The 26,602-nt window shown below is 52.0% G+C and overlaps 1 protein-coding gene across 1 annotated transcript in view; it reads left to right on the top strand.

Annotated features, from left to right (window-relative positions):
* SAP130 (Sin3A associated protein 130) overlaps positions 1–26,602 on the top strand; it is a 988,428-nt gene that overhangs the window by 397,117 nt on the left and 564,709 nt on the right. The gene's annotated exons all lie outside the window — the stretch shown is intronic.

The following is a 26,602-nucleotide window of genomic DNA, read 5'->3' as shown; positions in this document are numbered from 1 at the left end:
CGATCCCCATTAACTAACATTTGACATCTGATGCTATATTGCACTCGTCTGCCCCAATACCACCTGAGGTAACATGTTGCTGCTGCCTTTGACCTTGCCCCTTACTCATTTTAAGTGCGGGAGATTGGTCTCGTAAGTTGCTGTAAAGAACTATGCTGTATTTGTTTTCCTCCATGGGGTAACTTTGCCGCATCTGAAAATTGCAACAAGTGTTAGGTTTTAAAAACTACAAGGATTTCCATCTCAAAAGAACTTAGCTGATAGTAATGATTTTGGTGCCAAATATTATATATAAAGATACATGTTATTTTTAAAAATGTATGTGGATCTCCTTTGAGTCGTGTGCATCATTTATTGATGTGTGCATTTTAGGATGTCTAACACTCCTCTCTGATGAGCCTTTAGCTGTACGACTACACTGCCCTCTAAAAAAAGCTCCTACTTGGGATTTCTTGAGCATGCCCCTGTCCACTCATAAGGAAATACTTGGACTCTTTACACGCTATACCACTTTTTGGTTACCATATACAGAGTGCGCCTATTGCAGAATACCACACCATGAACTCAGTGTTCGAGGCATATGAGCTGCAGATTTTACACTTAGCATTAGATCACCACCTGGTGTTGGGCTCGGATGATTGCATGTTGTTGTCGTCTTGGAAGAAGTCTTTGTAGTCACGAGATAGGTGACTCCTCCCTTGGACGACAGTGCTCATAGGCATCAGCTCCATCTTTAGATTGTTTTTTTCTGCCACTGGGTTCGGATGCAACTTTTCCGCTCTGGTTCGAAAATCTACTTTTCAAAGACTTCGACGCTCAAAACTTCCTGAAAACAAACCTTAACTTCAATATACGTATAATCGACCTCATCACTTCGATTCCGGTCGTTGACGCGGGCTGTTGGGCCTACCCACGTGGTGAGGCCTACATCTCATGGAAAGGACATCATTCAAAAAATGCCCCGGGTGTGGAGCAAAATTTTCACTTAGCGACCATCACGAGATGTGTAACCTGTGTTTATCACCTGAACACGACGAGTCGAGCTGTACAGCTTGTGCGTCCTTTCGATCCAAGAAGACCATTCGAGATCGGAGGACCCGTCGACGCAACATGCAGAGGTGAGCTCTGGAACCGGTTGTTTTGCAGCGTGAATCTTTCTGGATTCACTATGCTGTGCATATTCCGCGGTCTTGTGGTTGGGTCCGGATTCGTAGTCTTTTCTTTGTTTTTTTTTGTCGCCCAAGTGGGCGTCGGCGTCACCCCTTCCTGGGTGTATTTCCGGTGACGTCGGCATGCTTCCTGCGGAAGCTCCCACCCTTGGGCGCCATCTTCAGATTCTTTTATCCGCGGTCGGGTCTGGATCGTTCCCATTTGGGCTCCAGACATTTTTGGAGAAAGTACTAGAAAAAGATCGAAATTGGAGAAGATATCGAAAGAAGAAGACTACGAGGGACTTCGCCGAACACTGCCCGGCGAAAGGAAGGAGAATTCACCGAGGACTTCGACGATCGTCGACGTTCGCGCGGCCAGGGAGGCCTAAACACTCGATGATGGACAACACGCCGTTCAAGTTCTGCCCTAACTGCCACCACAAGTTCGCGCAGAAAGACCAGCACCCGGTTTGCAACCTTTGCCTACCGGTAGAACATAGAAGCGAAGACTGCAACGCCTGCTCAGTCTTCGCCCAGAAGACCCTTCGTGTGAGGAGGAGCCAGAGGGTAGCGCACGCCACCCTCAAAGGAAAAGGCCCGACGCCATCGCTGTACGAGCTGGGGATGTCCTCGGAGGAAGAGGACAACGCTGCCGCCGAAGACGACAGCTACACGGTCGTAGAGACCGATTACACGAAGACATCTGATAAGGTAGGAGACTCGTCGTTCCCCAAGAGCACGAGAGACTCCGAGTCTCGAAAAAACGAGGGCAAGGCCCCGAAAGCGCAGACGCAGAGACACCTCACGTCCGCGGCTACCCACAGGCCCAGCGGATCCTCTGAGAAGGAGTCCCTGGCGCCGAGAGCTGCTGTGCAGCAGAAGTCGCCGAAGATCGTCCCCGAAAAGGACCGATCGACGTCGAGGGAGAAAGACCCTAAAGCTTCGATGCCGTGCAGGGACCCGAAACCCAGTTCGACGTCCAAGGCCTCGATGCCGAAGCTCTCGCAGCCGAGCCAGGCGCCGAAGAGAGTGGCCGAACAATCCGGTGCGGACAACGCGGCCGAGATGGAAACGAAAAAACGGCGACTAGAAGCCGAAATGGAAAACATCTTGCAGCGGAAAAAGGATTTTGACGCCAAGATAAGAGCCTTCACGATTCCCCACAAGACCAAGCCACCCATGCGGGAAATGGTCGAGGAGGAAGAGGAACAGGTCGAGGAACATGAGCCTGGCACCGAAATGGTCGACGACCAGGATGAGGACGAGAATCCCTACGAGGCTTACAGCTATGAGGAGGAAGAGGACAGCCGGTTGGACGCCGAGTCGGCCACCTCTGACCCGCAGGAGGAGGATTACCTGGATGTCGACACCGAAAGCCCAGAAGAGGCGGTCGACACATACCCCTCAAGGCCATCGCCGCCAGACGACATCGGGGCTTACAACTCGGTGATAAGGTTGGCGGCAACAGCTTTCAAGCTCAAGCTCGACGAGGAGAAGCAGAAAGCGGACTTTCTCCTCGAGACATTACTCCCCAAGCAAACAAGGAGCCAGTATCTACCTATGCTCAACAGCGTCTTGGCGCAGGGGATGGAAGCATTCACGGAGCCCACTACATGCAAGGCAGTCACTCCCAGAACCGAAAAAAAGTACAAACATTCATCGAAGGACCCAGCCTACATTCGAGCCGTGGTCTCAGCTGACTCCATCATCACAGCCACAGCAAGAAAGGAGGCTAACGTGGCCACCACTTCTGGACCTCCTCCTGATAAGGAGAGCAAGAGGATGGACTTAGTGGGCAGACGGATCGAACGGAATGCCGCGACCCAATGGCGCATGGCTAATTCCAATGCCCTCATAAACAGGCACATGTACAAGATCATGGAAGAGCTAGGAAAACTGAAAAAGACCTACCCCAGGAGGCCAGGCAGAACGCCGAGAAACTGGTGGAAGAAGGGAAGAATGCGGCAAATTGTTGCCTCAAGACGGCCCTGGATGGTGCAGACACCTCCAGCAGGCTCATGATGATGGGTGTCACGGAAAGAAGACACGCATGGCTCAGAATCTCTGGCTTTAAGCCTGAAGTGCAACACAGCATCTTGAACACTCCGTTCAACGGCGAGACGCTGTTCTCAACAACAGTTGACGAAAAACTCAGTCAACTGAAGAAAGACAATGAAACTGCACGATCCATGGGAGCTTTGCAGTTCAGAGGCAACAAAAGGGGCAGCCAGTCACGGAGGCCCGGCGGAAGAGGTGGAAACCAGCCAGGTACTTCACACCAGGCTTTCCAACAGACGCACCAGGCTGACTCGCAGGCGCAACAGAGTCAACAGAAGCAGTCCTGGCAGTACCAGTCAAGGGGCCAGTCCTTTCGAGGGAGAGGAAATAGACGTGGACAGCGTAAAAGAGGGGGCCGGCAGCCCGCCTCTAAATGACTTCAGAAACACCCGTGTGCCCGCCCACAGAAAGGACCCCAGGGGGCAGCACGTACAAAGGGGTCAGGACACAATGGACAACTACCACCACGTAACACCAGTGGGTGGAAGATTAAGACTCTATCTCCAGGAATGGAGAGAGATCACATCAGACAAATGGATTCTAAACATCATCCAATACGGGTACTGCTTGGAATTGGAAGGAAGACCAACAAGCAGGAGACCAAAGCGAAAGCCACTAACAAACAAACAGCTACAGCGGCTTCAGGAAGAAGCGAGAGAGCTCCTCCAAAAGAAGGCCATCGAACGGGTTCCCTTCAAAGAAAGAAACAAGGGAATATACTCAACGTATTTCCTCGTGCCAAAGGTCGACGAGACGATGAGACCCATTCTGGACCTCCAGGTTCCTGAACACATTCATAAGAACACAAAAATTCAAAATGACCTCCCTGCAGGAGGTGCTACCGCAATTGCAGATTGGGGACTTCATGGTCACGATAGACCTCAAGGACGCCTATCTGCACATACCAATGAACGTAAAGCACAAACATATGCTCAGGTTCATGGTCGGAGACAGCCACTACCAATTCACGACACTAGCCTTCGGTCTAAAATCAGCACCGAGGGTCTTCACGAAGTGCCTCGCGGCAGTCGCAGCGCACCTACGAAGGAGGGGGATACACGTATATCCTTACCTGGACGACTGGCTAGTGAAAGCAGACTCGTACCAGAAATGCAAGAAGGATGCACATACAGTGACGAGAACACTGATAAACCTGGGGTTTTCCATCCATTGGAAAAAATCATCAATGGAGCCGGAACAAGTGAAGATCTTCTTGGGGGCACAGATCAACACTTTGCAGGGCAGAGTGTTCCGCAGCAACAAGAGAGCAGAGGCCCTGGTGAGGGAAGCTCGCCTCTACCGGAAGGGACAAGCTCGGACAGTGAGGACTGCGAGCAAGATCTTGGGGATGATGGCATCATGCATCCACCTGGTACCAAACGTACGCCTACACATGAGACCCATCCAAGAATGGCTCCAGGAACAATGGTCACAAGCTTCAGGGAGTTGGGAGGATCTAGTGGTTGTGACGCACGCAGTGCAGAAGGAAATGACATGGTGGACCATGGAGAACATAGCAAAGGGAAAGCCTCTTACACCTCCAACACCAACAGTGACCATCACCACAGACGCATCCATGATGGGATGGGGCTCTCACATGGAAGAGCTCAAAGTCCGCCTTCGGGGCCCAGTCGAGACATTGCTTCGAAAGCTCCGCCATCGAGCCCGGCTCTGAAGAAAATATTAAAGCCTTCCGGTAGCTCCTTACCGAGCAAACGCACGTGCTGATACGACCAGCTCCCTCTGCACCGAAACCGAAAGATGTCCCGGTTCCGAAATAGAACCAGAAACAGTTGACTCCTACAGACAATACGTCACCGAAACCAATGAAGCCTGCTTACACCCCAAAATCTTCGGTGCCGAAACCCACAAAACCTGTTTCCGATGCCTCCAAGCCTTCGAACCAGGCCTCGACTCCGAAAACAATACCTTTGGTGCCGAAAACTACACCACAGGACTATACAACAACTCCTAAGGCTAAAGACAAACAAAAACCAGGCCCGAGCTGAAAAAATCAGCGCCAAAAGCAATTTCTCAAGAAGAGCTTTTTAGACCTGATCCTTTGCAAAAGAGGATATACATAGACCCAGAGACAGGACATGTTTCCACCACATCACACAGGAAGAGGAAGTCCGATACAGCACCTACACCTCCAGTGCCTGTCAAGAAGGAGGACTCTGCCACATCTTCTATGCACTCTTCTTCTCCTGTATCTCCTTCTCTCCCTTAAAACATTTCACCTTAAAATTCTCCTCTTCATTCTCCACAACATACACCTCCTCAGGATGATGATGATGATCAGTATAGCATGGCGGGGGAGGGGAAGACCCAGATAAACCTTTTCCCTACCCAACAGGTTCACCAGACTGGGAGTATCCAAACCCACAGGATATACCAGATATTCCTGACCCACATATATATCCATCTAAACCTTCTCCTCCAGAAGACAATATTGGGTTTGGACACTTAGTTAATAGGGCTGCCATCTCTATCACAATGTCACCATGCATTCAGATGAGGCAGAAGAAGATTTTTTACTAGACACCTTTGAACAATCCCAACAATCTGTGCAAATACTGCCAATGATTAAAGGAGTCATGAACCCCATGCATGCGGTGCATTTTCCCGCTGTGTGCTGAAGAATGCAGGATTGCATTGTTTCATGACGAGCTCAGCTCACCCAGACAGCGTCCAATGTCCAAAAAACATCTAACGCTGCTCCAACAAGAGGTTCTCTCATTGCTACAAAAAAATGCAATAGAGCTAGTTCCATTACAACATCAAGGAACAGGGGTCTACTCACTCTACTTCCTAATACCCAAATAGGATGGGACACTAAGGCCAATTCTAGATTTAAGGACTCTCAATCTGTATATATCTCAATCTGTATATACAATCAGATCATTTTCACATGGTCACTTTACAACAAGTGCACATCTGCTCCACCACACAACTCAGGGAAGAAGGACCGCTCAACAAATGGTGCTGCACATCTACCACCTAGAGTTGCTAGCAATTTTCCAAGCACTAAAGTCCTTCCAAGTACACATACAGAGCAGGGCGGTCTTAATCCGGACGGACAACATGACAGCCATGTACTACATACAGAAACAAGGAGGCACACATTCCCTGGAACTGTCCCAGCTCGCACAAAACATTTGGAGATAGGCCATTCCACGAAACATATATCTGCTTGCAGGACACCTTCCAGGATTTCACAATCAGATAGCCGATCTGTTAAGTCGACAGACACAACAGATTCACGAATGGGAACTACTTCTGGAAGTTCTTCAACCATCCTGTCACAAGTGGGGTCATCCAGACATAGACCTGTTTGCCACACACGAAAACGCAAAATGCCCAACCTTCGCTGCCAGGTTTCCACACCTGTTGTCCAAGGGCAATGCGATATGGATGAACTGGTCAGGCAGATTTGCGTACTTTTCCGCCAACCCCGCTAATACCACTAGTGGTACAAAAGCTCAGACAACAGTCTCTCAAACAGATCCTGGTAGCTCCATATGGGCGCGCCAACCGTGGTTCACCACACTGCTGGAACTCTCTCTAGTTCCACACCAAAAACTCTGATACCATCTATGCTAACGCAGAACCATGGAGACATCGGGCATCCAGATCCAAGTCAACTGAATCTGGCGATCTGGCTCCTGATGTCTTAGAGTTTGGTCACCTTAACCTGCCACCAGACTGTATGAATATTATTAAAGAAGCCAGAAGACCTACTACTAGAGCTTGCTATGCTGCTAAATGGAGAATATTTGCTATTTACTGCAATAATAATCAGTGTTCTTACCAAGCTCACGGGACCCCCTTTTGAGCCTTTGCACAAATGTAAACTACAATTTCTCACATAGAAAACAGCTTTCCTTGTTGCTATGACCTCTCTTAGAAGAGTTAGTGAGATTCAAGCTTTCACTATACAAGAACCTTTCTTACAATTACACCGTAACAAAGTGGTTCTAAGAACTAATCCTAAATTCCTTCCTAAAGTAATTACTCCTTTTCATTTAAACCAATCTGTTGAGTTATCAGTGTTTTTCAAAACCCAGACTCAGTAGCAGAAAGAGCTTTACGCACACTAGATGTCAAAAGAGCTCTCCCCTATTACATAGATAGGACCAAGTCCTTTTGTAAGACAAAGCAACTGTTTGTAGCCTTCTCTCCACCACATAAAGGCAATCAGATTTCTAACCTCTTAAGTGCTGCTGACGGCCAACGGTCGTCACGAGCGCTACCTCCCCAGTGCTGCGCACGTCCATTGGACGTCCATTCAGCACTAGTTCCAATGGACAGCGCAGCACTGGGGAGGGATATTTACACGCAGCTAAGGTGCTAAATCAGGAATTGCAAGGTGGATTGTTAAATGTATACAAATATACTATCACAAAGCAAAGCACACATTAACAGTTCCTCCTAGAGCTCATTCTACACGCAAACTAGGAGCCTCCATTGCTTTCTTAGGAAACATTCCTTTAGAAGACCTCTGCAAGGCAGCAACATGGTCTGCAACACATACATTCACTAAACACCTTTGTGTTGATGTGCAAGCAAAGCAGCAAGCTGCAGTAGGCCAAGCTGCCCTTAAAACTCTTTCAAACTACTGCAACAGATACAGGTGACCACCACTAGGGGAGACACTGCTGCACAATTGATGCCAAGTATACAATCTGCAGCTCATATGCCTCGAACGGAAAATGCTACCTACCAGTATCCATCTGTTCTTGGCATGTAGAGCTGCAGAGATGTACACCCCTCCCCGGGACCTGTATCTGTTCCAGTTTTATCTTAATTAGATATACACACATGGACATCCTTTCTTCTTTCTACTAACTCAATCATTTCCCATCATGGCGAAAAACAATCGAAGGATGGAGCCGATGCCCATGCGCACTATCGTCCAAGGGAGGACTCGCCTATCTCGTGACTACTAAGACTTCTTCCAAGACGACAACAACATGCAATCATCCGAGCCCAACACCATGTGGCGATCTAATGCTAAGAGTACAACTCTGCAGCTCTACATGCCAAGAACAGATGCATACTGGTAAGTAGCATTTTCCTTTCTGCTGATTCACCTGGTATCCATAGACCCTCATTCAGAGTTTGCAGGATAACCAAAAAAGAGCTTGCATGATCTTTTTCCACGAATAACTGGCGATATATTGCTTGGAGGGGCTCTGGGTTATCGATATTTGGACCATAATATCCTAAAAATGTCTACCACACTCTATATATGTGAATATTTGCTATTCACCGCCGACCTACTGGATCCGCAACAATTCTCCATAGTTGCCAGAGATGAACTCTTAGTCTAAATAGCTACTCCCTTTACGCAGCAGGAATGATTAGTACACGCAAAGTGGCTAACCCATCTTTGTTTCTTTAAAATACTCTTCCAATCTGTTTGCAATATATGTCTCCGGTAGTATTATTACACCATTAGGTGACTGTCTTAAGTATTCTAAGATTTTCCTCCTCCTACTACACTCTATAAAGCCATTTACATTCTGTTCGAACACTTTAAAGTGAAAATCTTATTGGTATCTATCATTGCATTCCTGGGGATTCTGGTTCACTCAGGTTTAACCCCTTCACTCCACAAGCTTCTTGCCACTGTTGTCAGAAGCTGGCTCTGTATATACTGTACCAAAGTGAGGTATAGTGTGGACAGAGTCCAGTGGAACCTCAAAGGTTAAGCAGAGGTAAAAGTAGATAGCACCTTGCTCTCTATTTGTGGTAGTGTGGTCGAGCAGTAAGTCTGTATCAGAGGGTAGAAAGTCGAGTAGGTTACTTCACAGATTACTTTTCTCACACAGTGCAGTATACCTGGACACTGAACTGAGACATTTCCTGTAAACCGGTAAGTAAAGGCATTTTTTGTTATTTAGTTATAGTATTAAAGGATTTCTTAGATTTTCCAACTCCACACTTTTCACAGAAAAACAGTCAATGTTATCCTATAGAGGAAAATAGGGTTATCGGTTCAAAGGTAAGTATTCGGTTGTGGGAGTTGGTATTTTGGGGGTAGACTCAGGGGTACCCCAGGGTCAAGGATGCACTCTTATTGCACCCTTAGCGGCACTAGGGCGGCCAGGTGCAGAGTGCTGAAGCCCAATGTTATCCAGTGGGGATAGGGGGCCTCCTGTTGGTGGCAGCTTACAAGGAGGCCCTAGAGTTGTGGGAGCAAAGCTTCTGGACTTAAGCTCAGGGCAAATGGGGGTTCAAGCCAGCACAAAAGGTTCGCCCTCAGCGGCACTAGGGTGGCTGGGTGCAGAGTGCTGTTTTGTCGTCGGGCCCCCTGTAGCTTTAAATGGGGAGTCTCCGGTTTGCAAACACACTGCAGGCTTGGGGACGGACATCTTCTGGGTGTGACCACCACTTGAAGAGGTAAGTTGGGATCCTGGGGGTTTGTTAGGCACAGTCGATTGGGCCACCCAAGGCCGCGGGGCGTCTGGTGCAGGGGTGCCTTTTAGGGTCGGATTTTCTTACCTGCTCCTGGTTGCAGTTGGGGGGACCTTCCGGTTTAAGGCTGCAGGAGTCCGCTTGAGGCAGGTCAGGGGTAACCGGATCCCGGGGCAGGATCGCTGGGGAGACCTCTTGGTGTTGTGACACTCGAACTCAGGCACTACCGACCCATTTCCCTCCTCCCATTCCCGGCCAAAGTCATTGAGAAAGCCGTCAACAAACAACTCGCCGCCTTCCTTGAATCCAACAAATCCCTCGACCCATCTCAATCCGGGTTTCGAGCCAAACACAGCACCGAAACCGCCCTCATTGCAGCGACTGACGACATCTGAACACTACTGGATAACGGAGAAACAGTGGCCCTCATTCTACTCGACCTCTCCGCCGCTTTCGACATAGTCTGCCACAGCACCATTATACAACGCCTCAGCAACATCGGAATACAAGGAAAAGCCTTGGACTGGATCACCTCATTCCTCGCTGGGAGAACCCAAAGAGTCTGACTCCCCCCGTTCAATTCTGAAGCCACTGAAGTCATCTGTGGCGTACCACAAGGATCTTCACTCAGTCCCACCCTCTTCAATGTATACATGAGCCCACTCGCCTCCATCGCGCGTCAACACAACCTCAACATCATCTCGTACGCCAACGACACCCAGCTAATACTTTCCCTCACCAAAGACCCTAACACCGCCAAAACCAATCTTCACGAAGGCATGAAAGAAGTAGTCGAATGGATGAAACATAGCCGCCTAAAACTCAACTCAGACAAAACGGAGGTGCTCATCCTAGGATTTTCCCCCTCTGCCTGGGACGACTCTTGGTGGCCCTCCGCTCTGGGCACAGCACCCACGCCCACAGACCACGCACGTAACCTTGGCTTCATCCTAGACTCCTCTCTCTCGATGTCCAGACAAGTCAACGCAGTCTCATCCTCCTGCTTCAACGTTCTTCGCATTCTCAAAAAGATTTTCCGTTGGATCCCCCTCGAGACAAGAAAGACTGTCACCCACGCACTGGTCACTAGTCGACTGGATTATGGTAACACACTATACGCCGGAATCTCAGCAAAATTACAGAAAAAACTCCAACGCATCCAAAACGCATCAGCGAGACTCATATTAGACATCCCTCGCCAAGATCACATCAACGGAAACCTAAAAGACCTCCACTGGCTTCCCGTCAACAAAAGAATTATATTCCGCTTTCTCACCCACGCACACAAGGCCCTCTACAATCTAGGACCCGAATGCCTCAACATTCGACTGTCCTTCTACAATCCCACCCGCCAACTAAGATCGTCCAATCAAGCCCTCGCCGCTGTCCCGCGCATCCGAAAATCCACCACGGGTGGCAGATCCTTCTCCTTCCTTGCTGCCAAGACCTGGAACTCACTCCCCACTCATCTCCGCCTTACTCAAAAACACATCTCCTTCAGAAAAGAACTTAAAACCTGGCTATTCGACAAATAATGAACCCCTTACCCAAGCGCCTTGAGACCCTCTGGGTGAGCAGTGCGCTATACAAATACCCGAACTTGAACTTTACTGGACCTGGAGTCTGTGGGTGAACAAAACGGGGGTTCACAGAAGACAGAGTCTTTTCTTTAGATGGCAGGGCAGGTCCCCTGGGTTCATGAGGCTGCTGGCTGCAGGACACACCAGGTTCGAGTTGGCGACAGGCTGGTAGGGCTGGGGCAAGTCAGTGGGCATCCTCCTCCTCCTCCTCTTAGCTTTGGCACGGCTGTTCAGTCCTTCTCCTTTTCTTCTAGTTTCGTGTCTGAGGAAGCAAGGTTCAAGGGTGCCCCTAAATACTAGATCTAGGGGTGTTACAGGTAGGTAAAAGGTTGGGACTAATGGGGCCCTTCATTGGGGTGGGTACACCCCCTAATATGCCACCCTCCATTGGGAGGGGGGCATATGCCTCACCCTGGTTGCCTGGGTCCCCCCAGCTGCAAGATTGCGGGGACTGGGACTTGTGCTTCACCTCGCCTCCCCTCCCCCACCTGAGGGGTAGAGTTGGCAGAGGTGGGCTCACCTCCCTTCCTCACTTGGTTTTCCCGCAGATTTTCCCGCCCAAAGTGGGGGTCAGAACCGGTGGGGACCAGTTGCTGAAGTCAGCGAAAAGCCTGGGGAAGCTCACAAAAGCGGCAAGCCTTTGAAGCTTCCCCTTCGTGGACCCTGCCCATCCTGGGGAAGGAGCTTTGGCACCTCGTCCCAGGATGTGCATTGTTTTAGGCCCCCGAGAGCAGCAGGCTCTCTACTCAGGGGTCTAGAATCAAGTCTAGTGGTTGCAGCTGAAAGCAGCCACTCAGGCTGGACACCAGTGGTAGATCATTTTTCAGAGGGCATCTCTAAGATGCCCTCTGTGTGCATTTTTCATTAAATCCAACACTGGCATCAGTGTAGGTTTAATGTGCTGAGAAGTTTGATACCAATCTTCTCAGTTTTCGGTGCAGCCATTATGGTACTGTGGAGTTTGTAATGACGAACTTCCAGCACTGTATACTCTAAATGACAGCACTGCACTTACAATGTCTAGGAATGGACTTAGACGCTGTAGGGGTACATGCTCATGCAACTGTACCCTCACTACTGGCATAGTGCACCCAGCTAGAGGGGTGACTGATCAATGCCAGGGCAGTGGGTTGTAGGCATGGCACATGGGAATGTGCTTTGTGGACTCTTTACTTTGTTCTGCACTAAAACCTGCAGCCTGCAAATGCAGTGTGTCTGTTAAGGGCCTGGGCCCTAAGGGTGGCACAATAAGTGCTGCAGCCCTTCGAGGCCATCCCTGGTCACAGGGCCCTGCGTACCTGTGGTGACATTTACCAGGGTCTGACCTGAGGCCAGAGAGTGCCAATTGGGTTTGGTCTCTAGTGCAGTTTTTGGGAAAGAATATAGGCCCTGGGTACCCGATTGGCAGGGGCCCAGGGCACACTCAGTCAAAGCTCATCAGCATTTTAGCAAAAAGTGGGGGCAACCATGCAGAACGGGGTCACTTTCTCACAACTGTTTCTCACAACTGTTTACTGCAGATTGGGACCCTTTTTTCTTCCCCACCCATCGCCTTGCTGTGTCTGAACCAAACCAACCCTGCCCAGGGAACCCTACCGAAATCCAGTTTGGGTATTCTTACTTTAAACAGTTGAACCCTCTTCCCTCTGGTGTTTAGTTCTATTTCTCATGCACTTTTATCTGTTTCACTACATTCTCAACCTGCTTAAGCTTTTTTATGCTGTGCATTTTGTTACTCCACATGATTTTAAAAGTTGCAGGAAACTCCAGCTGGGCAGTTGTGTAGCAAGCTGGCTCTGTATATACAGTACCAACGTATGGTATAGTGTCCAGAAAGTCCAGGGGAACCCCAAAGGTAGGCAGAGGTAAAGTAGATAATACCTTACTCTCTATTTGTGGTAGTGTGGACGAGCAGTGAGGCTTTATTAGAGGGTAGTGTTAAGAATTTATTGTACACACTCAAGCAAGAAATTGTCACACGCTCCGACTGAACTCGTAACAGTTTATTTGGATACAAATGTGATTTAGTTTTTCTATTTCTAGAAGCAAGCCAGGCCTGCTGCAGGTAAGTTAAATAATATATTGCAGGTATATTGCAGTTGAAATACAATTGAAATGCAGTTGGATGCAATTGTTAGATTACAGTTAAGTCAACAGTCAAAATTACTTTATAGTTATTTTTCAGATCACTATTTAGCTTACTTTTTCTACTCGGTGTGTGTCCTGGATTTGGAAAGGGTGGAGGGGACGGCGTGGAAGATATGGAGTCAGAAACTCTTAGGAAGGTTTTAAGGGAAGGTTTTATTTTTATATATGATTTTCGCCTTCTGCTAGTAAGTCTCTCTCGTGTAGAAGCAGCCGGGTCGAGGGGAGTTCTTCTTGCAGACTCCAGCGTGTTCAGACTCAAGTGGTTGTGTCTCACGCCGATCCCGGGCAGTCACGGAAAGAAAGAGAGAAAAAGGTCTGGTTTAGTGACAGGTTGTGGACTCACTAGGATTAGGGTCGGGAGTGAGGGTAACCAGTGCTCACAGTGAATTATCTACAGCCGGCGTGAGGGGTGCTCGTGAAGGGAACACGGGGTTGAGGTCTTTACACAAGGCTATACACTGTTTAGGCTACTCGGTAGGATTTCTCATACGTCCAACCCAGCCTGCCACTTTGTCCCGTACCTGTTGGAGCCACGCTCCTCCCGTGGGAACGTGGCGGGCGGCTCGTGGGAACGTTGGCCTCCTGGCTTCGCCGACTCCTTCCGGGTCTGCTGGGCTCTTTCCTCAGTCTCCGCTCCGATATTCGTCTCTCCGGTGTAGCACACTCCTTTCTCCTCCTGGGAAACGCTGTCCGTCCTTTTCTGGCTCCTCCCATCTTTTGACGTCGTGTCGCATACGGAGGGTGTGTAGTCACTCCTGGGATACTCCCACTTAAAGGGCTCCTGCCATTCCTCGTCCCGCCAGCATCAGTCCTGGTCTTGTGACTCCCACGCATCTTGAGGGCCGGCTCCAGGCTGCTGAGACAAGGGGAGGGAAGTTGGTGAAAGCGGGGTGACGGACCACCAGTTCCAATCCGAGGATGTTACCCCCAGGGAAGAGCCCCCCCCCCCCCCCCCCCCCCTCCGCCCCTGGATTCTCCCGTTCGGGGAGAGGGAACACTCTGGACAGAAAGTCTGCATTCCCATTCTCAGCCCCCTTTTTATGGCATACTGTAAAGGCGTACGGTTGAAGGGCCAGGAACCATCGGAGCACTCTGGGATTCTTACTGCTGTTCTGGTGCATCCACTTTAATGGGGCATGATCGGTATGAAGGATGATGGCCTCCCTTCCAGATAGTAGTGTATTTTTTCTATGGCCCATTTAATGGCTAACCCCTCCCTCTCTATCGTGGAATATCTGCCCTCTCTAGGGAAGAGTTTTCGGCTTATGTATAGGACAGGATGTTCCAGACCATCTGGGCCTGTCTGGGACAGCACCGCACCTTTACCCACAGTTGAGGCATCTGTGACCAGTATAAACGGTTTATCAAAGTCTGGGGACATCAAAACAGGGGCTGTTGTCATGTAGTGTTTTAGTGAATTGAAGGCCTTTACAGCATCAGAGGATGTGTGGATTAATTCTCTTGGCTTCACTTCTTTAGCAATAGGTCTGTTAGGATGGCGGCTTCCTTCCGCGAATCTGGGAATGAAGCGTCTATAATATCCAATGAGACCTAGGAAGGCTCGCAGATCTCTTTTGTTCTCTGGGAAGCTAATTCCTGCTATAGCTTTCACCTTTTCGCTTTGGGGTGCAATAGTGCCCTCCCCCAACACATATCCTAGGTAGTTCACACTTGTGAAGGCGGCTCTTGAATTTTTTTGAGTTGATGTGTAGTCCTGCTTTACGAAGAGCTGTTAGGATGAGTTGAATATGTCGTAGATGTTCTTCCCAATTGCAACTGTATATTACAATTTCGTCCAGATAGGATGAACTAAAAGCCAGATATGGCTGTAGAATCATGTTCATCAATCTTTGGGACTTAGCGGGTGCCCCGTGGAGGCCGAAAGGGGTACCTGCCAATACCCCTTTGTGAGGTCTATGGTCGTGATGAACTGGGCATCTCCTATCTTCTCGATGAGCTCATCCACCCGTGGTATGGGGTACGTGTCGAATGTGGATATGGCGTTTAAGGCCCTAAAATCCATACAAAAACGTTTGGATCCGTCGGGTTTCGGGATCATTACAATCGGCGAAGACCAGTTACTTTTCGATGGTCTGATCACTCCCAAGGATAGCATGTCTTGCACTTCTTTCTTTACTGCTGCTCTCCTAGCCGCGGGGATACGGTAGGGTCTTTGTTTGACCACATGACCTTGGGGAGTTTCGATATGATGTTCGACTAAGTCCGTCTTCCCTGGTAGGTCCGAAAAGACGTCTGTTGGACAGGCCACGTGAAGGGCCGCTCTCCCCCGGCTCGACCAGGCCCGAGCCCGGTCACGCAAGTACCACACACCACCATTGCACGTCCTCCGTCCCCTCAGGGACCCCTGCCTTCAAACATATCGACCTCATGGGCCCGATCCACTGCCGGCCCACGCGCCCAGCCTGGGCCGCCATCTTGGACACTTCATCACGAGGCCGCCTGGCCCCCGATCGACCTCAACCCTGGGCCTAGCCCGGCCTCAGACATTTCGGCACCACCCTCCACCCAGGAGGTGAGCGGGCTACTTGGCAAGTCAATGGGAGAACGAGGTGCCGATGGCTCTCCCCCGCCAAGTGCCGCTCGCCCATCACCTCCCCGGGCGCTGGCTCCACCCCCCTGCTGGGTGTCTGGACTCCCTCATCCCGGACCTCCCGACCCCCAAGTGCGAGGGTCCGGACATCAAAGCACGCCAGCCCTATAACTGGGGCAGCTCCAGAGCAGGAAGGCAGTTGTATCTTGGAGTCGAGAGACGTAAAGAGGAACTCATCCTGAACGGACTACTGGCGCTGCCGTAGCTCTGTCCTGTGCACCATCATCCTGCCTGTTGGCGCTGCCACAGCCGTCGTAACTTACAGTCTTCATCGTCGTCGGGACCTGCTGGCGTGGCCGCGGACCGTTGTAACCGTCATCTTTCCTTCATCCATCTCGGGACCTGCTTGGCTCCTCCACGGCCCGATCATCTCAACGCCGAGCTCGAGGATTGAGAGCTACTTCGTACTCATTGGTAATTAAGACTGTCCCGCTACCCCTTTCCTCAGCCAAAGACTTGAATCGAGGGGACCCCTGAGTCCAGACCTCCTTGTATCATACCATCGTAACCTAAGAATTGCATATAAAGTCTCGTTAACCTTCAGTCTTGTGTGGTGTCCATCTGTGGGGGGGAAGTTACTTGTCTGTACAGTCGTTGGAGGCGGCTCTCCCCGGAGACCTCTCCCCGTAATCTCGGCCGACCTTCCCGGTCCGTCTAACATTGGTGGCCAGCGACGGGATCCGAATCACCGCATAACGTACAGAGAGTAGCTCACCCCACAACGAACCACAATGACAACTAAAGAAAGCGGATCAACTGAGAAGTTCCAAAGGGAAAAACTAGAGGAATACAGTCATCGTGAACTAAAGCAGTTCTGCATCGAACTAGGTATCGCTACCACCGGACTAAGCACCAAGGACGATTTTAAGCATGCCCTAGAATCTTGGGCAGAGACCAGGGATGCCGAAGCCCCTGAGCAAAGCACCGCGAACAAAACCAGCACGGCCCCTGAAGGGCAAAGAACCGGTCTCTCGCAAGACGAAATCCAAGAAAGAGAAAAAACCCGACTACACGAGCTAGAAATGGCCCGACTCAAGATGGACGTAGAACTCAAATTGGCCGAACAAAAAATCAACTTAGAGCACCTACGTCTCCGAGAAGAAAGAGAGGAGAAACAGAGACAAAGGGAGCTCGAGGAAAAGAAACTGGCGTACGAGCACGAACGGAACCTAGCCGAGATCAACCTGCGCAAACAGAATAAAGAGTTAGGGGTGCCCGAGAGACCGCACACCCCGGGGACCACGGAAAAAAAGGTACACATCCCCAAGGATGTGGTCCGAGAATATTTCCGAGAAGACGACATCCAGCAATGGTTTAAGGCCTATGAAATCGCTATGACTGCACACCGGATCGATAGAAACGATTGGGGAGCCGGGCTATGGGGCAGATTCCTCAATGAGGGCCGCGATACCCTGTTACAGCTCCCAGACCACCAGATGACCTCCTACGACCATATGAAAGCGGCCCTCCTCACCCGCTATGGCCTCACGCCCGAGATGTACCGTCAGAGGTTCCGAGACTGCACACGCATCCCGGGTACAACTTGGGTGGACTATGTCACGTACTTTAGCCGAGCTTTCGAAGGCTGGATCAAAGGAAACAACGTCACGACCTACGAGCAGCTGTTCAATCTGATGGTATGGGAGCATCTGTCCAACAATTGCTTCATTGAACTACGCCAACACCTCCTCGACAGCAAGTTAACCGATCCCCGGCAGCTCGCAGCCGAAGCTGACCGGTGGGAGATCACCAGAGTGGGCCGGAATGGGTCCTACGAGCAGAGCAGGAACAACAATGGTCACTACCGACCCAGAGGAGGAGGAGGGGGCCAAGGACGAGGAAGAGACAACACTCCGGCCGCCCCCGCTACCAGCACCACCCCCCCGGCCAACCGGGGCAGCACCCCGGCGCGACCGGGGTACAGAGCCAATGTCACGTGCCACCGATGCCAACGAGTTGGCCACTATGCAAACGACCCAAGCTGCCCGCAGTATCAGAGTCCAAAACCCCGCCAAGTGGCCGCCGCGGCACTAGGGGAAGAACAGATCTCCGAGGAACAAGAAACAGGCGAGCAAGAGTATCAGGAGTGGGAGCCAGCCGCCATGACTCTCGCGTGCCTAGGGGGAAGAGACATGGTCCCGCGGGTCCCCCTACCCGCTAACACCCGGAAGTACAGCCAATGGGTGAGCATCAATGGACAACGGGCCGAAGCCCTTCGGGACACCGGGGCCAGTGTGACAGCCGTCCGCTGTCACCTGGTGACCCCAGAACAATATCTACCGAACATTCTCTGCCCTGTGCGATCAGCCGACAACTCGGAAAGTCTGTGTCGGATGGCCTGCGTCCCCTTTGAGTGGGGAGGGGTCTCCGGCATGTTGAAGGTGACGGTCCGAGACGACGCCCCCGTGGACTGCCTCCTCGGAAATGACCTAGAGAGCTCCCCGTGGGCAGCCGTGGAGCGAAAAGAACACTTGGGGATGTTAGGCGTCCCGGACTGGGCGTGCGTCACCACCCGGTCCATGGCCGCCCGTGCCAACCATCACCCGGAAGAACCAGAATGGCCGGCGCCACCGCCTCCGGTCGCCCCAGCCGAGACCTCCGACCATGACACCCCCCTCGAACCTGCTCAACCCTCCGACCTCGCTAACCTTGACCAGTGGGCCCAAGAGGGGGGGCCCACCCAAGAACAATTTCGCCAGGAACAGAAGACCTGTCCCTCCCTAGAGGGACTTCGCCAACAAGCGCTCGCCCAAAGCGCAGGGGATACCTCCGGAACTCATTGGGTCTACTGGGACAGTGATCTGTTGTACAGCGAGCAAAGAATCGCCGAGCTGGGGGCCAACCGAGTACTAGTAGTGCCCCTCCGCTTTAGAGACTTCCTGCTAAACCTGGCCCACGATGTCCCCCTGGCAGGGCACCTGGGACAAGATAAGACCCACAGTCGCCTAGTGACCCACTTCTTCTGGCCCAAAATGAGAAACGATGTGCACCAGCATTGCCGATCTTGCCCCACGTGCCAAGCCAGTGGGAAGAGCGGCCGCAAACTAAAGGCCCCCTTGCAACCTTTTCCAGTAGTCACGACCCCATTTGAGAGGGTCGGAATAGACATTGTGGGACCCCTGGACCCGCGTACAAAACAAGGCCATCGCTTCATCCTGGTGCTAGTGGACCACGCCACCCGCTACCCCGAGGCTGTTCCTCTCCGGACCGTGACAGCCCCAGTGGTCGGCCGGGCCCTGATGGGGATCTTCTCCCGTGTAGGGTTCCCCCGAGAAGTCGTCAGCGACAGAGGCACGAACTTTATCTCTAAATACATGAAATCCCTCTGGCAACAGTGTGGGGTCACCTACCGATTCACGACCCCCTATCACCCCCAAGGGAACGGACTTGTTGAGCGGTTCAACCGCACGCTAAAAGGGATGATCGGGGGATTGGAAGAGCCCCTCCGTCGCCAGTGGGATGTGCTGCTACCGTGCCTCCTCTTCGCCTACCGAGAGGTCCCACAGAAATCCCTAGGCTTCAGCCCATTTGAACTGCTATACGGGCACCCAGTACGGGGGCCGCTCAGCCTGATCAAGGAAGGCTGGGAGATGCCTCCGGCCAAGAACCCTCCAGATGTCTTCCGGTACCTCCTCACCCTCCGCAACCAGTCCCGGCGGTTCAGAGACCTAGCAAAAGCCAACCTAGAGGCCAGTCAAGAGGACATGAAAAAATGGTATGACCAGAACGCCTCATCCATTGAATTCGAACCGGGACAACAGGTATGGGTAATGTCCCCCACGGAGCCATGCGCTCTCCAAGACAAATGGACGGGGCCCTTCAAGGTAATCGAGCGCAAGGGCCCTGCCACCTATCTGATCGATATGGAGTCCTCCCGGAACCCACTCCGAGTTCTCCACACCAACAGACTGAAACCCCACTTTGCACGAACAGAACTCAGCCTACTGATGGCCACAGACAATGGGGTTGAAGACGACTCCGAACCTCTCCCCGACCTCCTGCGGACCCAGGAGCAGGACGGCTCCGTGAATGGGGTCCGACTCTCGGAGACCCTCACCAGAGAACAACGCCAAGAGTGCCAAGCCCTCCTGTCACAGTTCGCCAGTCTGTTCTCCCTCACCCCAGGTGTCACTTCCTGGTGTGTGCACGATGTGGACACCGGCGACAGCTCTCCTATCCGCCACCGGGCCTACCGCGTACCTGATCGGGTACGGGCCTGCATCCAGGCGGAAGTGGCCAAAATGCTCACGCTCGGGGTCATCGAGCCCTCCGACAGTCCATGGGCCAGCCCGGTCGTACTGGTCCCCAAAGCAACCGCCCCCGGAGCCACACCAGAACTCCGGTTCTGCGTCGACTACCGGGGCCTGAATGAAGTCACCAAAACAGACGCACATCCCATCCCCCGGGCAGATGAGCTGGTCGACCGAATGGGAGCTGCCCGCTTCCTCAGCATCTTCGACCTGACAGCAGGTTATTGGCAGATCGGCCTCACCCCCCGAGCACAAGAACGCTCTGCCTTCTCCACCCCCGATGGCCACTACCATTTTACGGTCATGCCCTTCGGCATGAAGAATGCCCCAGCGACTTTCCAACGGCTCGTCAATCAGGTCCTGGCGGGGCTCGAAGGGTTCAGCGCCGCCTACCTCGACGACATCGCTGTGTACAGCCACCATTGGACCGAGCACCTTCACCACCTCCGAGCAGTGCTGCAAGCCCTTCAGCGAGCTGGCCTCACGATCAAGGCCAGCAAGTGTCAAATTGGACAAGGATCTGTGACCTACCTCGGACACCAGGTGGGAAGCGGCCTAGTGGCCCCTCTACAGCTGAAAATTGCCGCCATCCAGAACTGGCAGCCCCCTATCACCCAAACCGAGGTACGAGCCTTCCTGGGCCTCACGGGCTATTACCGAAGGTTCGTGAAAGACTATGGTACCATAGTGGGGCCTCTCACAGAACTCACGTCAAAGAATCAGCCCAAGAAAGTGAACTGGACCTCAGAGTGTCAAACGGCATTCGAACAGTTGAAAGCCGCCATGTGTTCCGCCCCTGTGCTCCAGGCCCCCGACTACAGCCGGGAGTTCATCGTCCAGACGGACGCCTCCGACCAGGGCATTGGGGCGGTCCTGTCTCAAGTGAACACCGAAGGCCTCGATCAACCGGTGGCCTTCATCAGCCGGAGACTCCTACCACGGGAGCAACGCTGGAGCACCATAGAGAGGGAAGCCTTCGCGGTGGTATGGGCCCTCAAGAAGCTCCGGCCCTACCTTTTTGGCACCCACTTTCGGGTGCAGACCGACCACCGACCCCTGCAGTGGCTGATGCATACGCGGGGGGAAAACCCAAAGTTGCTACGCTGGTCCATCTCCCTGCAAGGTATGGACTTCACAGTCGAACACCGGCCCGGGTCAGATCACGCCAACGCGGATGGCCTGTCCCGGTTTTTCCGCCTCGACGAGGAGAGTCCCCAAGAGGATGGGTAGCTCTCCCCGCCTTCAGCTGGGGGGGACGCATGTTGGACAGGCCACGTGAAGGGCCGCTCTCCCCCGGCTCGACCAGGCCCGAGCCCGGTCACGCAAGTACCACACACCACCATTGCACGTCCTCCGTCCCCTCAGGGACCCCTGCCTTCAAACATATCGACCTCATGGGCCCGATCCACTGCCGGCCCACGCGCCCAGCCTGGGCCGCCATCTTGGACACTTCATCACGAGGCCGCCTGGCCCCCGATCGACCTCAACCCTGGGCCTAGCCCGGCCTCAGACATTTCGGCACCACCCTCCACCCAGGAGGTGAGCGGGCTACTTGGCAAGTCAATGGGAGAACGAGGTGCCGATGGCTCTCCCCCGCCAAGTGCCGCTCGCCCATCACCTCCCCGGGCGCTGGCTCCACCCCCCTGCTGGGTGTCTGGACTCCCTCATCCCGGACCTCCCGACCCCCAAGTGCGAGGGTCCGGACATCAAAGCACGCCAGCCCTATAACTGGGGCAGCTCCAGAGCAGGAAGGCAGTTGTATCTTGGAGTCGAGAGACGTAAAGAGGAACTCATCCTGAACGGACTACTGGCGCTGCCGTAGCTCTGTCCTGTGCACCATCATCCTGCCTGTTGGCGCTGCCACAGCCGTCGTAACTTACAGTCTTCATCGTCGTCGGGACCTGCTGGCGTGGCCGCGGACCGTTGTAACCGTCATCTTTCCTTCATCCATCTCGGGACCTGCTTGGCTCCTCCACGGCCCGATCATCTCAACGCCGAGCTCGAGGATTGAGAGCTACTTCGTACTCATTGGTAATTAAGACTGTCCCGCTACCCCTTTCCTCAGCCAAAGACTTGAATCGAGGGGACCCCTGAGTCCAGACCTCCTTGTATCATACCATCGTAACCTAAGAATTGCATATAAAGTCTCGTTAACCTTCAGTCTTGTGTGGTGTCCATCTGTGGGGGGGAAGTTACTTGTCTGTACAGTCGTTGGAGGCGGCTCTCCCCGGAGACCTCTCCCCGTAATCTCGGCCGACCTTCCCGGTCCGTCTAACAACGTCCGAAAAGGAGTGTACCAGCTTCGCCAGGTCAGGGTTTACCACTAGTTGTTCCACTGTGGAGGGGGCCTTGTCAGCTGAGGGTACCGCCAAATGGGTTCCTTTAGGTGTAGTTCCTATCCATGCTTTCAAAAGATTAATATGGTAGCATTGAGTCTTCGTGGAGGACAGGCTCAGTCGGTAAGTAGTGTCCCCTATGGTCTCCACCACCTGGAAGGGTCCCTGCCATTCGGTTTTCCTCTTACCACCGATAGACGGTAGAAGCACAAGGGCCCACTTGCCCACTGCCAGGCGTCGCAGTCTTGAGCCTTTGTCCTAGTTTTTCTTTTGTCGTTTTTGGCTGCCCTCCAGGTTAGAGTAAGCTAGGTCTCTTAGTTGGCCAAATTTCTACCGTAATTGCATGGTGTATTCCAGCACGGATTTCTGTTCTTGTTTTTCTTTGGCTTCCCACATGTCTTTGGTCATCTCCATGAGAGATCTAGGCAGGCGCCCATACAGGAGCTCGAAGGACGAGCAGCGGAGGCTACTCTGTTTCTGAGCTTGCAACACATAGAGGGCCAACGGTAGTAGTCGATCCCAATCCGGTCCCTCCGAGGTCAACATTTTCTTCAAGGTGGACTTTAGGGTCTGTTTGTACCTTTCCACCAACCCGTCCGTTTGGGGGTGGTAAACGGATGTTTTCATGTGTTTTACGTCCAGCGTCTTGCATACTTCCCTCATCAACCTGGAAGTAAATGGGGTTCCTTGATCGGTCAGGACTTTTTTGGGACAACAGACTCTTGAAAACAGTTCAACAAATTTCCCGGCTATGGCTGCCGTGGTGGAGGCTCTCAATGGAAAGGTTTCAATGAATCTGGTGGCGTAGTCCACAATAACAAGAGCATATAGATTCCCTCTTGATGATTTCGGCAGGGGGCCTATTAGGTCCATACCCACACGTTCAAAGGGTGTGCCTATGATGGGCATTGGGTGCAAGGGGGCTCCTATGGGTCTGTGAGTGTTAAGTCTTTGACATATCTCGCATCGTGCACAGTACTCCTGCACCTCCTTGTATATTCCGGGCCAGAAAAAATACCGTAAGATGCTTTCTGTGGTTTTTTTCCTTCCCTGCGTGTCCTGCCATGAGGTGCGTGTGTGCAAAGAAGAGCACCTGCTCCCTAAAAGGGGTGGGTACTAACAGTTGGGGTTTGCTCCCTTCCTGGGCTACCCTGTATAGCAAATCTCGTTTAATAACAAACCGAGGATATGTCGGGGTGGAGTTCCCCTGTGTTCTATGTGCGGTTTCCCATGCATTGAATAAGGACCTGTCTTCACTTTGGGCGAACTTGAAACTGCGATCCTCTGCCCATGGCTCAGGAGATATATATGCAGGAATGGGGAGGGGGCTGACTCAGTGTATTCCGAAACGGGGATAAAAACTCCGGGTTATCTACTCCTAGGATCATATCTTCAGGAAGGGTGTCTACCACTCCTACTCTAACCGTACTCGACCCTTTGTCTGGGGTATTTAGGGTAATCGAGGCTAAGGGGTAGAGCTTTACGTCCCCATGGACGCATCTTATGTACACGGTATCTTGAGGAACGAACTGACTAGGTAGAACAAAACGTTCTTGCACTACGGATGGTCTACATCCGGAATCTAGAAGAACTTTTATCTTATAGCGATTCATCCCCATACTTACATAAAATGATGCACCCATTTCAGCTGAGTATAGCACCGTTTTGGGTAGATACCCCATTTCCATAGGTTCCTACTGGGTACGTTTGCGGGGGCACATCCGAGCGATGTGGCCCTAATCGCCCCACACTCGTAACATTGGGGTGCTCTTCCTAACGGAGATAAGCCTCCTGGTGCCCTGGGACGTATAATCTCCCCGCTCTGTTTGGTTTTCTTCTCTACTTTCAGGAGCGCGGGCTGTTTACTACTCTTCTCGTTTTCCCAGGTTGGGATCCTGGGCTGGGCCCTGGCAAACGTAGCGGCCATCTCAATGGCCTGTCCTATGTCCAACCCGGAATGCTGCCGTGGCCATCTCTGGGAGGCATAGGGGAGTGAGTCCATGAACTGTTCCAGATATATTTTATTCATGATCTCCTCCTTGGTGCACGACTCCGGCTTTAACCATTTATCCGCCATCATTTTAAGACAGAAGAAGAGAGTTTTGGGGTTCTCCCCGGGTGTCCCTCTCTCTTTCCGGAAACGCACTCTATAGGCTTCCTGGTCCAGTCCTAAATGATCCAATATGACGTCCTTGATTGTTGCATACGGGGTGTTGCCGAGTGGATTGGCCGCTTGGTAAGCCGCCTGGGCTTCCCCCGTGAGGAGAGGCGCAAGAAAAAAAGGCCATTTTTCTTCGGGCCAGCCCAAAGCTCGAGCGGCTCTTTCAAAGTTCATTATAAAGGCGTCTGGATCCTCACCCCGTACATACTTTTGTAGCGCAATACCCGAAGGGTGTGGGGTATGTGTGCGAGTCTCTCCGGTGACGAACCCGGGTGGAGGCGGCACTTGCTTCAGGCTTTCAATGTGGGCCGCAATGGTGTATTTAAACAATTCTCTGTCTTCGTGAGCAGAAGACAGCTGCCGCTCCACAGCCCACTCTAGCTTTTCCTGACCTTTAATCACGTGCTGAATCAGGGTATCCATCTCTTTGTTGCAGAGGGATTGTGATGTTAATTCCACTTCTGACACCACTTGTCCTGGATTTGGAGAGGGTGGAGGGGACGGCGTGGAAGATATGGAGTTTGTTTGGATACAAATGTGATTTAGTTTTTCTATTTCTAGAAGCAAGCCAGGCCTGCTGCAGGTAAGTTAAATAATATATTGCAGGTATATTGCAGTTGAAATACAATTGAAATGCAGTTGGATGCAATTGTTTGTTTACAGTTAAGTCAACAGTCAAAATTACTTTATAGTTATTTTTCAGATCACTATTTAGCTTACTTTTTCTACTCGGTGTGTGTCCTGGATTTGGAGAGGGTGGAGGGGACGGCGTGGAAGATATGGAGTCAGAAACTCTTAGGAAGGTTTTATTTTTATATATGATTTTCGCCTTCTGCTAGTAAGTCTCTCTCGTGTAGAAGCAGCCGGGTCGAGGGGAGTTCTTCTTGCGGACTCCAGCGTGTTCAGACTCAGGTGGCCGTGTCTCACGCCGATCCCGGGCAGTCACGGAAAGAAAGAGAGAAAAAGGTCGGGTTTAGTGACCGGTTGTGGACTCACTAGGATTAGGGTCGGGAGTGAGGGTAACCAGTGCTCACAGTGAATTATCTACAGCCGGTGTGAGGGGTGCTCGTGAAGGGAACACGGGGTTGAGGTCTTTACACAAGGCTATACACTGTTTCGGCTACTCGGTAGGATTTCTCATACGTCCAACCCAGCCCGCCACTTTGCCCCGTACCTGTTGGAGCCACGCTCCTCCCGTGGGAACGTGGCGGGCGGCTCGTGGGAACGTTGGCCTCCTGTCTTCGCCGACTCCTTCCGGGTCTGCTGGGCTCTTTCCTCAGTCCCGCTTCGATATTCATCTCTCCACTGTAGCAAACTCCTTTCTCCTCCTGGGAAACGCTGTCCGTCCTTTCCTGGATCCTCCCATCTTTTGACATTGTGCCGCATACGGAGGGTGTGTTGTCACTCCTGGGATACTCCCACTTAAAGGGCTCCTGCCATTCCTCGTCCCGCCAGCATGGGTCCGGGTCTTGTGACTCCCACGCATCTTGAGGGCCGGCTCCAGGCTGCTGAGACAAGGGGAGGGAAGTTGGTGAAAGCTGGGTGACGGACCACCAGTTCCAATCCGAGGATGTTACCCCCAGGGAAGAGCCCACCCCGTCACAGTGTGATATGCCTAGATATCACACTGGGACATTTCCTAGAGAAAAGGTAAGTAATTCAGTTTTTGTACATTTGCAGGTTTTTAGGGGTTCATACAACCTAACTCCACACTTGGAAGATTTTTCACATATAAGATGTCAATGCAAACCTATGGGAGAAAACTGTGTTATCGGTACGTACTTCGATTTTGGAGTTGGTATTCTGGGGTTAGAACCAGGGTTCTCCAGGGTCAAGGATGCACACTCCAAGCACCCTCAACAGCACTAGAGTGCTAAAGCCCAGTGT

Source organism: Lissotriton vulgaris, chromosome 11 (assembly GCF_964263255.1).
Source record: "Lissotriton vulgaris chromosome 11, aLisVul1.2, whole genome shotgun sequence".
Classification (NCBI taxonomy): domain Eukaryota; kingdom Metazoa; phylum Chordata; class Amphibia; order Caudata; family Salamandridae; genus Lissotriton; species Lissotriton vulgaris.
This window is presented reverse-complemented; position numbering and strand designations above follow the sequence as displayed.